This window comes from Sorex fumeus, unplaced genomic scaffold, assembly GCF_029834395.1.
Source record: "Sorex fumeus unplaced genomic scaffold, SorFum_2.1 ptg000240l, whole genome shotgun sequence".
NCBI lineage: Eukaryota > Metazoa > Chordata > Mammalia > Eulipotyphla > Soricidae > Sorex > Sorex fumeus.
Window position 1 is genome coordinate 5,792,614 of NW_026606297.1, and position 11,597 is coordinate 5,804,210.

The 11,597-nt window shown below is 37.9% G+C and overlaps 1 pseudogene; it reads right to left on the bottom strand.

The window, feature by feature from the left end:
* Positions 1–2,488: 2,488 nt before the first annotated feature.
* On the bottom strand, positions 2,489–2,587 carry LOC130018201 (uncharacterized; annotated as a pseudogene).
* Positions 2,588–11,597: the final 9,010 nt, after the last annotated feature.

An 11,597-nucleotide genomic window follows, 5' to 3' on the forward strand; every position in this document is an offset into this window, starting at 1 on the left:
CGGCATTACTGCTTTTTGACAGGAGCAATGCTTTACCACTGGGCACTGAATCAGAAAAACAAAGAACATTCACGGTCTCCTTTGTAAACTTTATTCTACCTTTAACTGTCATGTCCTGTTAGTAATTTAAACATTAAAGATTGGAAAAAAATTTGAAATTCCGGGCTGATCAGATAAGTCATTATTATGAAAGAATGAAGGGCTGTGTCCTAGGCTAAAATCTATGGAAATCACATTATTTACATATTAGGCTTGAGACTATCTTTCTGCATAATTTGGAATAAATATTTTTAGCCTATTAAGATAAATACTACACTTTTCTCTTCAGAGGTCTCCAGGAGTAATTTTAGAGTAAAAAGTAATTCATTGAAATTGCTCTTAGTATCTAAAAGAAGCTGTTTGATGGACAGCCATTCAGAGCAACAGACAGCCAATAAATCATTCAACACTGTGTGTTCTTCCGTTTGGTGTAATAAAGAAAAAAAATACCTTCTTTACCTCCTCAAAGTGTGCTTAAATACTTGTTTCTATCTAATTCGATGAGAAGCTTAATGTTACCCTATGCTATGAAACTAATTGATTTGTCAATATTCTCTTAGAAATAGCTAGAAATTTAATGCTGCATGTATTTACACATGAGACATTTGCTTCCCAAACCCATTACCTTGTCAGTATCCAAATAATGTTTTAGAAAAGAGGAATTTATGCAGTGATATTAGTAGAACTTAGATTTCAGTTACTGGGCTTATCAAATCTTGGTATTGAGGATTCCCAAGAAACTCTAAAAGCAATGTAAAGTAATTTACAAGTAAACTGTACAAGTTTACAAAGAAACAGAATTAAAAGGGAAACACTGTGATAAGGATACTTGGTTGCCTGAAGTATTGTTTCATGAGAAGGCATCATACTCCCTCAAGGGTCCTCTCAGATGATGTTACCTGACCTAGTAAATGTTTCTACATCAAAGAGTTTGCATGGCACTGGACATTAAAGGAATTTGGTGTAAAAGCCTACCCATCTAATGCCAGAATAGGTTCTACTCTCTATTTTGGAGACTCACATATGTCCTCTGGATACTGCTTCTACTAACTTTCCCCATTAGCTATTTAAGAAAACTTTCCAATAGATTTTCCTGACTGTACCACACATATTTTATAGTACTTTAGTAAAGAGGAAGAAGTGTAAGCTTTGTTTCTGGAAAATAAGTTAAAAACTCATACAAATAGCACAATCACTGTTTTTTCAGTGTATTTCTAGAGAACAAGTCAGAATGATGGGAGATGCAAGGATGAAAACATAAAACTTTAATAATCAGTTTGCCATATTTGGTAAGTGCAAAAATTGCATGCCTGCCATGTTGTTCCCTAGAAGAAAATGTCTTGATAAAAAGGTTGTCTTTACTTAAATCATTTAGTTTATACTAGGTCCCCAGATATAAAGAGAACCCCAAGACCATGTCTGAAATTGAAGGAGGAATAGAAGAATAGAAAGAACGGAAGATGCCCAGATGACCTTTGATGCATGAGATGCAAAGTTATGCATCTCTACAACATAAAATATTTTCATATCTACTAACCTTTGAAAATTATTTCATGAAAGTAATAGATATTTATCCCTTAGAGATAGAGATGATCCATATTAACTTGTTAAAAATGTTGACAAATTGGTCATAATTCAATTTGAGTTAGTGTATCTCTGTGGAGCTTATAAAAAATTCAATGGACAGCTGAAAAGACAGTGCAGGGGTTAAAGTTCTCGCTCTGATTAGATTCTCATCACCACTTGTACCTTAGCAAAGCTCTTGAAACAACCCCAAGCTCTGAGAATCTCCAGGTGTGGCTCAACCCATCCCACGCAATAAATTAGAGTAGAAGAGAATCATTGCTAAGCTGCTTATTACACACCTGGTTGATGGCAGGGCTGTTGTAACAGTGAAAGAAGGTAGGAATAAATTATTTAAATGAACTGAACTGGAGATGATATATGTCACTCAAGTCTCTTCCTCACCACACCCTCAGTACTTTGTAAGTTTTGACTTTATCTTAATACTTTTTACTGTCCACTTATTACTGTCACTGTTTGCTTCACTGTATCACTGTCATCCTGTTGTTCATCGATTTACTCGGGTGGGCACCAATAATGTCTCCATTCATCCCAAACCTGAGATTTTAAAAGCCTCTCCTTACTCATCTTTCCCAATGCTGCCATATTGAAAGCTCTTTCACGGTCAGGGGAATGAGACCCATTATTATTACTGTTTTAGGTATATCAAATACACCACGGGTAGCTTGCCAGGCTCTGCAAATATATCTATCTATCCATCTCTCTCTCTCTCTCTCTCTCTCTATATATATATATATATATATACATATATATATATATTCCCTCTATGATTTGTTGCCTATTGTCTGAACCCCATCAAATATGGTGCGGTAATTATAGAAAATGCATAGGGAGTATCTTATGATGTATCCAGAAATATGTTCACTCATATGTGAGACTTGCCACGAGCATTTGGAAAGCGCAGGGGCCATGCTAATCTTCTCTGTATCATTCCATTTTAGTATATGGGCTGGAGCAATAGCACAGGCCTGGAGCGATAGCACAGCGGTAGGGCGTTTGCCTTGCACGCAGCCAACATGCCCGACCCGAGTTCGATTCCTCCGCCCCTCTCGGAGAGCCCGGCAAGCTACCGAGAGTATCTCGCCCGCACGGCAGAGCCTGGCAAGCCACCCGTGACGTATTCGATATGCCAAACACAGTAACAACAAAGTCCCCAATGGAGATGTTACTGGGCCCGCTCGAGCAAATCGATGAACAACGGGAGGACCATGACCGTGACCATGATGTGGAAAGCAACCTGGAGTGTGGTAGCAGTTGGGTAGTGGAGGTTAGCTGCCTGGGTGGGTCCCTTAGGGCAGGAAGGGCTCTCACCGCATCCTCTGGGGTGCCTCGAGTGAAAACAGCCTGGTGCAGAATCTGGTGGCCTGGTTGTGGGGACCTCATTTTACGCTCCCTTCCGGGAGTAGCAGCAGTGAGTTCTGGCGGGTAACCAACGAGAAGATTATCTGGCATTGTCAGGAGGTGGCTTATGGGTGTTACCCTCTGGGTCACCAGAGACTGGGGGAAGCAGGCAAAAGTCCACTCTTTATACTTACATTTTCTAACAATACAAATAGAGCAAGACTTCATGAGGAAAGGTGTTACGGTAAGTATATTTATTAATCTTCATCAATACAGCCTCATGTCTGGAACCACGCCAAGTAAGCATCACTCATTTAAACATGTTGAATGAAAGGCTCAACTTTTTAAACAGAAAGCACATTTCATCTTGCGAAGAAGGATCCTTTGCATATGTATGGGCCTGAATATATGGATTTTGTTTTATTTCATCTTCCACCAAAGTATCAGTTTGATAATAGAGAAAATCATTTGGAATGATTTTTGTCTTTGATAGTATTTTTCTTCATATGGAATGAACAAATAATAGTTCTTTTATATTCAACATTTGATCAAATTTTCTCATTGTAATATTACTATACCTTTGAAATGGCTTTCCATATTAATACACTTGATGAGTGTATAGCTTGTAGGGTGGGGAGGACGATAATGAAAATATGTACTCTACTCCCTTCCCTGTAGTACAATTTGCTATATATGGATTTTTCACTCTCTGCTCTGCAAGTAAAATTTTTCAGCAGATATCTGGGAAGCTTTATGTAAGGAAGAAAATTTAATATCCCACACTGAGACAAGAGGTGACTTTGTTTGATTTTCCACTTAGAGTTTATGGTCTAATTAAAGTGAATGCACATATATCTAGAGATAATCACAGATAATAAACACATAATTACTATTATCAGAGGATATTGCAACAGCTGAACCACAAAAAGAAATGAAAAAGAATTATCAGCATTATGCAAATGTGTATTCTCTTTAAGAATTCCAGTTGTATAGTAAGTATTAAAATAATTCAACACTTTCAGGGCCCATATACTTTGTGATCATTTTAAAAGCATTCAAAAATATTTCCATGTGCAAAAAGATTTTCATAATGATATTGTTTAAATAAAAGTATTTAGAATATTACGGCATAAAATTATATTGCAGAGCACAATTATTTTTCTCTGTAGAGTAGTCATAATAAAATATAATTACCTGTGATTTTTCATAAACAGTAGTTTTAGTAGTATTACTTAATCCTACATAACAAAGATCCTTTAATCTTAAGGGAAATGAAGAGTAATTGTTTATTTATGTATTTTTACTCAATAATAGAAATTTTTGTCAAGGCAGAAAGAGGCTAAAATAAAACAAATATAGTGAAATAACTCAGTTACAGATCTAGAGAAAATTTTGGAAGTTTGTTTTTGTTTTCTGTGCATATATTTATTTGATAGCTCAAGAGTAAGCTATAAAAAAGTTACTTGTAAGAGATTCATATTTCTCATTAGAAGGTTTTTCTAATGACAATAATATTCCTTACAGAATGCCTGTACTTTTCTTTTGATGCATGTTTGGGGGAGAAGTGTGTACTATTGATGAAACTGTGTGTTCTGATAGGAATACCTACATATCCACTCCTAAATTCCTCCTTTCCTTATCTTTAATAGAAAATAGTCACGTTGTCTGCCTTAGAGACATTCAGAACTATTAGAGAAGAATCATCTTTTGGTGCAGTCTTTCAACTTTCCAGGAATGTTTGTATCAAGTGATTAATTAAAACAACTCCATGTAGTTTAAAACAGCAAGTAGTAGAGCTAACATTTGGTCTGTTAAGCCAATGCTTCTATAATGATATAAATTCTTAAAGTGAGGAGGGCACCTGCTCATAAAAGCCTCAGGCATTCAGAACAAAACTCTGGGGTCTCCCAAATTTCAAATAATGATTAGATATGTTCTACACATTGCTACTTGCCTTCCAGTTTCTATGATACCATATCAAAAGGCAGACTTACAATAATGGCATATTTCCCATACTTAGCTTTTTTTAGATACAACTGTATGGACAATGTATTTAATTTCTGAGATAGTTCATTAAATGCAGTTGACACAGGGAGGTATGCTTAAAAATAAAATAAAATACAAATATCTTTGTATACATTTTTGCTGTTGATATTGGATTGGAGAGAGCATGGATATTGGGCCCTACCCAGGGGTTCTTATACATACACTGGTGGGTGAGAGCAACCCCACACTCAGCACAGTTCCCTAGTACAGTACACTCAGTACAGGGCTCATACAGATGTCAGTTAATGATTTACTGATTTACATATCCTGCTCTTAGGGCCAGGTTAACAATATGGGTTGGTGGGCACATGTAGGATAACATTGCTTTGTCCTTTCTCCCTTGCCACAAGGAGCTTAGGTTTATCAGGTTACACCCATCACAGTGCTCCTGAGTCTCTCCCATTCCTTCATTTATCTGTAACCACTTCTATGCTCTCCACCCCACCCAGTTAATCAGCTTTTCCCCCTAATAAGAATCTTTTATTTTGTAAGGTCAAATCCTTCTAGGACACTGAACTTGTATTGTAAGTTAATATTGCCTTTCTCCTCTCCTTATGTATTTTGAATAGTTTACTTTAATGCAATGTCCTTTTTGTATAGATACAGAAAGACAGTTAATATTATGCTTTGTAACTTAGGATTTAATTGGCTTTGAATATCATTCATTACCAGGCATCAGCATTCTCGACTTAAGCCTCAGTTGCCCTTAGTTACTAACACCCCAAAAGCAGGGTCCCGATGAGGGACTGAATGGACCTAGGGCAAGCTGTGAGCTACCCTGGCACCAAAATGGCCAGAATCCAGGTCAAAATACCACAATCCTTAACTATAAGTTAAGAGCTTGATCATAGACAAATGCTGTCATGATTAAAAAATAACGATGACACGAGGGCCCTGCTAGGGAGAGGAAAGACTATCTGGCCTGAGCACTGTAGTCTGAGATTGAGATGGCCCTAGGAGAGCAATTATGTAAGCTTAATGTATTTTTACTGTGTTCATACAAAATTATTAATATTATGGATGCTAATATGTTTGTTGGACCAGGAGAGGAGAAACACACTCAGGGGATTCTGCTCTAGGGTGGGTCGACCTGCTAATCTAATGAGAGTCTGTCCTAGAAGTGGCTTTCACCGAGGGAAAGAACTCTATCCCCATGGACTATGACCACACCTATGTGTAGTTGTTACCCCAACCCCTCATGATTTGGGGATTTAACTAGACTGCAAGAGTGGGCTGCAGGATCGGGATCCAGACTCCAGAAGGAGTAGGAGAAAAGGGGATCAGGATCCAGACTCTAGAGAAAGAGGAGAAGAGGACCCAGATTCAGAACCCAGACTACAGAAGGAGAATGAAGGGGGATCGAGGAGGAGAATGATGTAGCATGGGAAAAGAAGAGGCAGAGGAGAGACAGGAGTGAATGGAGAGAGGATCGGAATAAACTGCAACTAAGACCAACCAGCCTGGCCCTCATTCCTTCCTTCGCCTGCCCATCACCAACGACCTCCCTGGAGTGGAGGAGTAGGCTGGGGGATCCGGATCCAGACTCCAGAAGGAGAAGGAGAAAGGGGTCCAGATTCCAGAGCCAGAAGGAGGATGAAAGGGGATCAAGAAGAATGAAATAGCACGGGGCAGGAAGAGGCAGGGGGGGAATCAGAGGAAAATGGAGATGAGAATGGAATGAACTGCAACTGACACCAACCAGCCTGGTCCTTGTTTCCTTCCTTTGCCTGCCCATCGCCATCGACATCCCCGGGGTGGGGGAACTGTCCTGAGACTACGGAATGCGGGTGATGGGAGAGATCGACTACTGCTGCGGTATTTTTTGAGTTTACACAGGCACAGTCATGTCCCTCGTACTCGACCAGAGTGCCCGCATGTGGGAAGTGCTGGAATGGGTCCCCTGGGTCTTTGTAAACAGGGCCTGATCTTGCTTCCAAGGTCAGGGGATTTGGTCAAAGTTTCAAAGTAGCTGCTGAGACCCCAACATGGTTGAGTCATACGCAGAGGTGCCCCGTAACTTACTCCTGGCTCTGTGCTCAAAAACAAACAAACAAACAAACAAACAGAAAACTCCTGGTGGTGCTCAGAGAAATATTCGTGAAACAAGAAATCAAAGTGCAGTTTGCCATGTGGAGGACATATGATTTACTCTCTCTTTCTGTGGCTGTGAAATTCTCTATTGTGCTGTGTATATTGTGTCTATTCAGTGCCACTCATTATGGAGGAACTATTTATATAACTGCTATAATTTAGTAACCATAATCAAGGAAACATAGTAAAACAGATTTACAATTCATATGTGAGTAAAAAAGAAAGTTTCAAAGTACTTAGAAGAAATACCCAAGCTGATGGGTGTCCTTCAAAAAGTACACTAAATACTCCTTAACTGGGATCTGAAATTCAGCACTTATGCAGATGAAGTGACACTCATCATTACCACATTTTTCTCTGCTGATAGAGTGAGAAATCCTGGTGTGCAGAATTCTAAGATATCTCAGAGATTCTTCCTGGGTGTAAGTAATAGATTAGTGCCACCTTTAAACTCTGTGTTCATTACAATATTTAGGGAGTCCCTTTGATAATATATTTCTTTGAATGACTCATCCACAGATTTTAAAGAGTAATAAGGAGATATAAAAGATGTAATCAGATGATACCTATGGAGTATCCATAGTCACCTGGGAATTGTTTGCTAGGATCCTTAGTTTGACCATATGATTTCATGCTGAAGTCAGGATATAATAATAGTTCAGTGGTTAAGTGAAATTTTTACATTTCCAACCATATTAGCATTTTCAATATGCAAAGTGTATATATGAATAAAAGTGCAGGCTCACATACTTTCTGTCTTTTAATACTTTCTACAGCTTTTTGGATTTAAGGAACCCTAATTCTCAGGATAGTGCTCTGTTCATCATCTTAACAAGAGCTACATGTCAAATCATATTGTTAACATCCAAAGATTCTTACTAACATTTTATTAGAAAAGTCATCCATTAACAAGTCATTTTTTCCCCACACAATGTGTTTCTTAAGACATATTTGGGTTGATGAAAGACTTTAATACTTCGTTATTAGCCCTAGCTTACAGGGCACAGAGTTGAATATCTGGTTATTATAACATAGCAGAAAGTGTGTTAGACTTTTTCTTTACTATGTATATTTTTAACCACAGTGAGATACAGTTCAAAGCTTTCCTGTTTGAGTTTCAGTCCTTCACCAGTGCACATCTTCCACCACCAATATCCCCAGTGCGAACTAGAATTTAAGGTGAAGTAAATGTGGTTCTTGATTTTTTTGGCAATTCTTCCTAGATAAATAGCAAGTACTATATTTATTTATTTATTTATTTTTTTGATGCCCTGATTTCCACCACTGTGAGCAAATTCGGTATTAAACCCACTTACAGTTTTTGTACGTATGTAAAATTTTTTATTAGATGTTCTTCAGAGGGAAAAATGAGAATGTTAAAGAACAAGTTATAGAAAAGTTTGTAGATTGTAATGATAGCAATCACGTGATTTTATTGGAAAATTCCTAAACTTGAAATGTTGTTTTATCTGTTGAAAATTGCATAATTTTTATGGAACAATTTTCATATCAGTATCCCTGTAATAGTTGTCAGCTTGTATTATGAGTAAATCTATTAACATATCCCGTGAAGATAATATTTCTATTGTTGAAATGCATTTGCAGTTGCTAGTAATTTTAGAAATCTTTAAAATAAGAATGAAATATGAGTATGATGGTTTAAGAGAGATAGTCTTGTCAAAAATACAATGTCAAATTTATTGCAATATTTGTTTCTAAATGATATTTTTAAGTGTTGGGGAGGTGTTACTCAGGGTTGATTGTTGACTCTATGTTCAGGGATCGCTCCTGGCAGTTTTCTGAGAACCATATATGGTGCTAGGGACTAAATCCAGGTTGTCTATACTCACGGGAATCTTGATATTTATTGCATTAATACTCCAGCCTATAATTGTTTTTTCAATGAACAACTCAAAGCGTGCAGTTGGTGAGAGTATGATTTTGTGTGGACCTGAATAGCAAATCAAAACTCAGGTCCACATTCCTACCTACAACCCATTCTGCCATGCCTGTGCTACAGTCAGTTGATTTTGGCATTTCCATATGAATCTGCACTAGAAATTTTTATACAGAGTTCCCAGTGACTCACACCCACTGTTTTTCAGCCCTATGCCTTGGACACCTGACTCACCAGCATCCACCTTCCAATTTCATTTAATTCTTATTTTTTGTTATCTTTCAGAATGCAAATCATTCTGTAATTAGGTGGATGCTCTTGGAGACGGGGTTAGGGCCAGGGAATTTCATTCTGTGTTATCTGAACAATGGCCGAAGGCTTAAACCTTTCTCAAGAGCTAGTGAAAAATATCAGCATATGTGGGAGTCTGAAAGGGTCTATGTTCTTTCTGCTGGTCTAGGAGACTGCTGGGTCCTGCACAGGCTTCCTGCCTAAGTCTTGCTCGCACACATTTTAATTAATTTAATTTTATTTTGTTTTATTTAACTTATTTTTAATTATTTTTAATTGAATCACCACAAGATACACAGTTCAAAGGTTGTTCATGATTTGGTTTCAGTTACGCTATATTCCAATACCCATCCCTTCACCAGTGTACATTTCCCACCACCAATGCCCCCGTTTTCCCTTCTGGCCCTCTTTCCATCTCCCCTCACTTCCTCCTGCCCCAGCCTGCCTTGATGGCAGGTATTTTTCTTATTTCTCTCTCTTTCTCATTTTATATTTTGTTCTGATCATTATGGATTAAAATATAGGTACTAAGAGGTTACTCTCTCTCTCTTTATATATATATATATATATATATATATATATATATATATATATTTCCCTTTACCGACTTTCAGCACTCAGTTCTTATTCCAGAGTGATCATTCAAACTATCATTGTCTTACTGATCCCTTCTCTTTCCTAACTGCTTTCCTCTAGACCTCCCATTCATAGCAAGCTTCCATATACAGACTAGTCCTCCTGCCCTTTTTTTTTATTGTCTGTGCTCTCATGGATATGAGGTGAAAGAGATTCTCAATCATTGTTGGTGTGAATGTGACTGGTCCCATCTTTTAGGAAAACAATATGGGAATTCCTCAAAATACTAGAAAGTGAAGACTCTTGAAACCAAGACCCAGCACTAATACTTCTGGGAATATACCTTGGGAGTCCATGAAAACACATCAGAAATGCCATCTGTTCTTCTACTTTCATTGCAGCACTGTTCACAATAGCTAGAATCTGGCAACAACTCAAGCCAAGTGGAAGGGAACAGACAACAGTGTTGATGCTACACCAAGATAATTGGACGAGCCTCTGGATGCTGACCTATAAGCAGGAAGCAGAACGGAGGCTCAACTTTGAATTAAATGGGCAAGATAAAACACGTGAGTCCAGATGATTTCGGAAAGTACAGCACGCACTCATATGCCGGCCTGTCATACATTATCTTGGTAGTACAAAGCAGCAGTTTCCCCCTCTCTTACGCATCCTTAATCTGGTTTGACCTTCAAGTATCAGTATGAACCTTCTCTTTGTTTTCTGTGTAACCAACCACCAGAATGTGGGAAACATAATCTGTAGAGCCTCTGTGTCCAGCTTCATATCTTCCTCTGTCCTTTTAATCATGGCAACATAGCTCGGACAACATTAGCTTTGACAAGACAATGTATACCCTGATGTTCTTTTGACGAATGCTTACCTCTAATTGTACTCTCATTAGTGAGTCTTTCTCTTTGAAGTCATTAGGAGACCTCTGGCAGTTACTTTTTGCGTCAAGTCTAAGCGAGCCTTGGCCCTCCATACTCTCTACATTACCCTCATGTGTCTTATCTCTGCGCCTCTGACTGACTGAAATATCACTTTATGCAACACAATGGGATAAAAAAAACCACGGTGCATCTAAACAATGGGAAGTCTTTAAATTTACTTATAAATCAATGGACATGGAGAGTATCATGATGAGTGAAATGAGTCAAAGGGAAAGAGACAGGCATAGAATGGTTGCACTTGTGTGACATATAAAAAAAAATAACTTTATTTTATTTATGGAGGAAGTAGAGAGGTTGGGTTACACCTGACTGTGTTCAAGGATTACTCCTGGCTAGGTGTTCAAGGATAACTCCTTGAAGGTTTTGGGAAACCATATATTGTGTTGAGGACGTGACCAGAATTGATCACATATGAGCCAAGTACATTAACCTCAATACTAACACTTTGGCCCTTCAAATGTTACGATTTTTTGAGTTCTTTCTATTAAGTGGCAAATATTTTCTCTTTATAAGTCATTTGAGTCTTTCTGAGAGGGGTAGTTTAATGGAAAATAAATTCATTTAACTTTAGTTTGCATGAGACCTCCATTCTATGTTTAAGTCTGGAAAATCACTAGCTGGATATATTCTTCTTGGTTGGACCTATTCTCTGCCCAATATTTTTGGTGCATCATACCTCCCTGTGGAGTTTCTGAGGAGAAATATCTTAATGGTCTTATGAGACTTTCTTTCTACATACCTCTGTTTTAGTTGTTAATTTTAGGATTCTCTCTAGATTT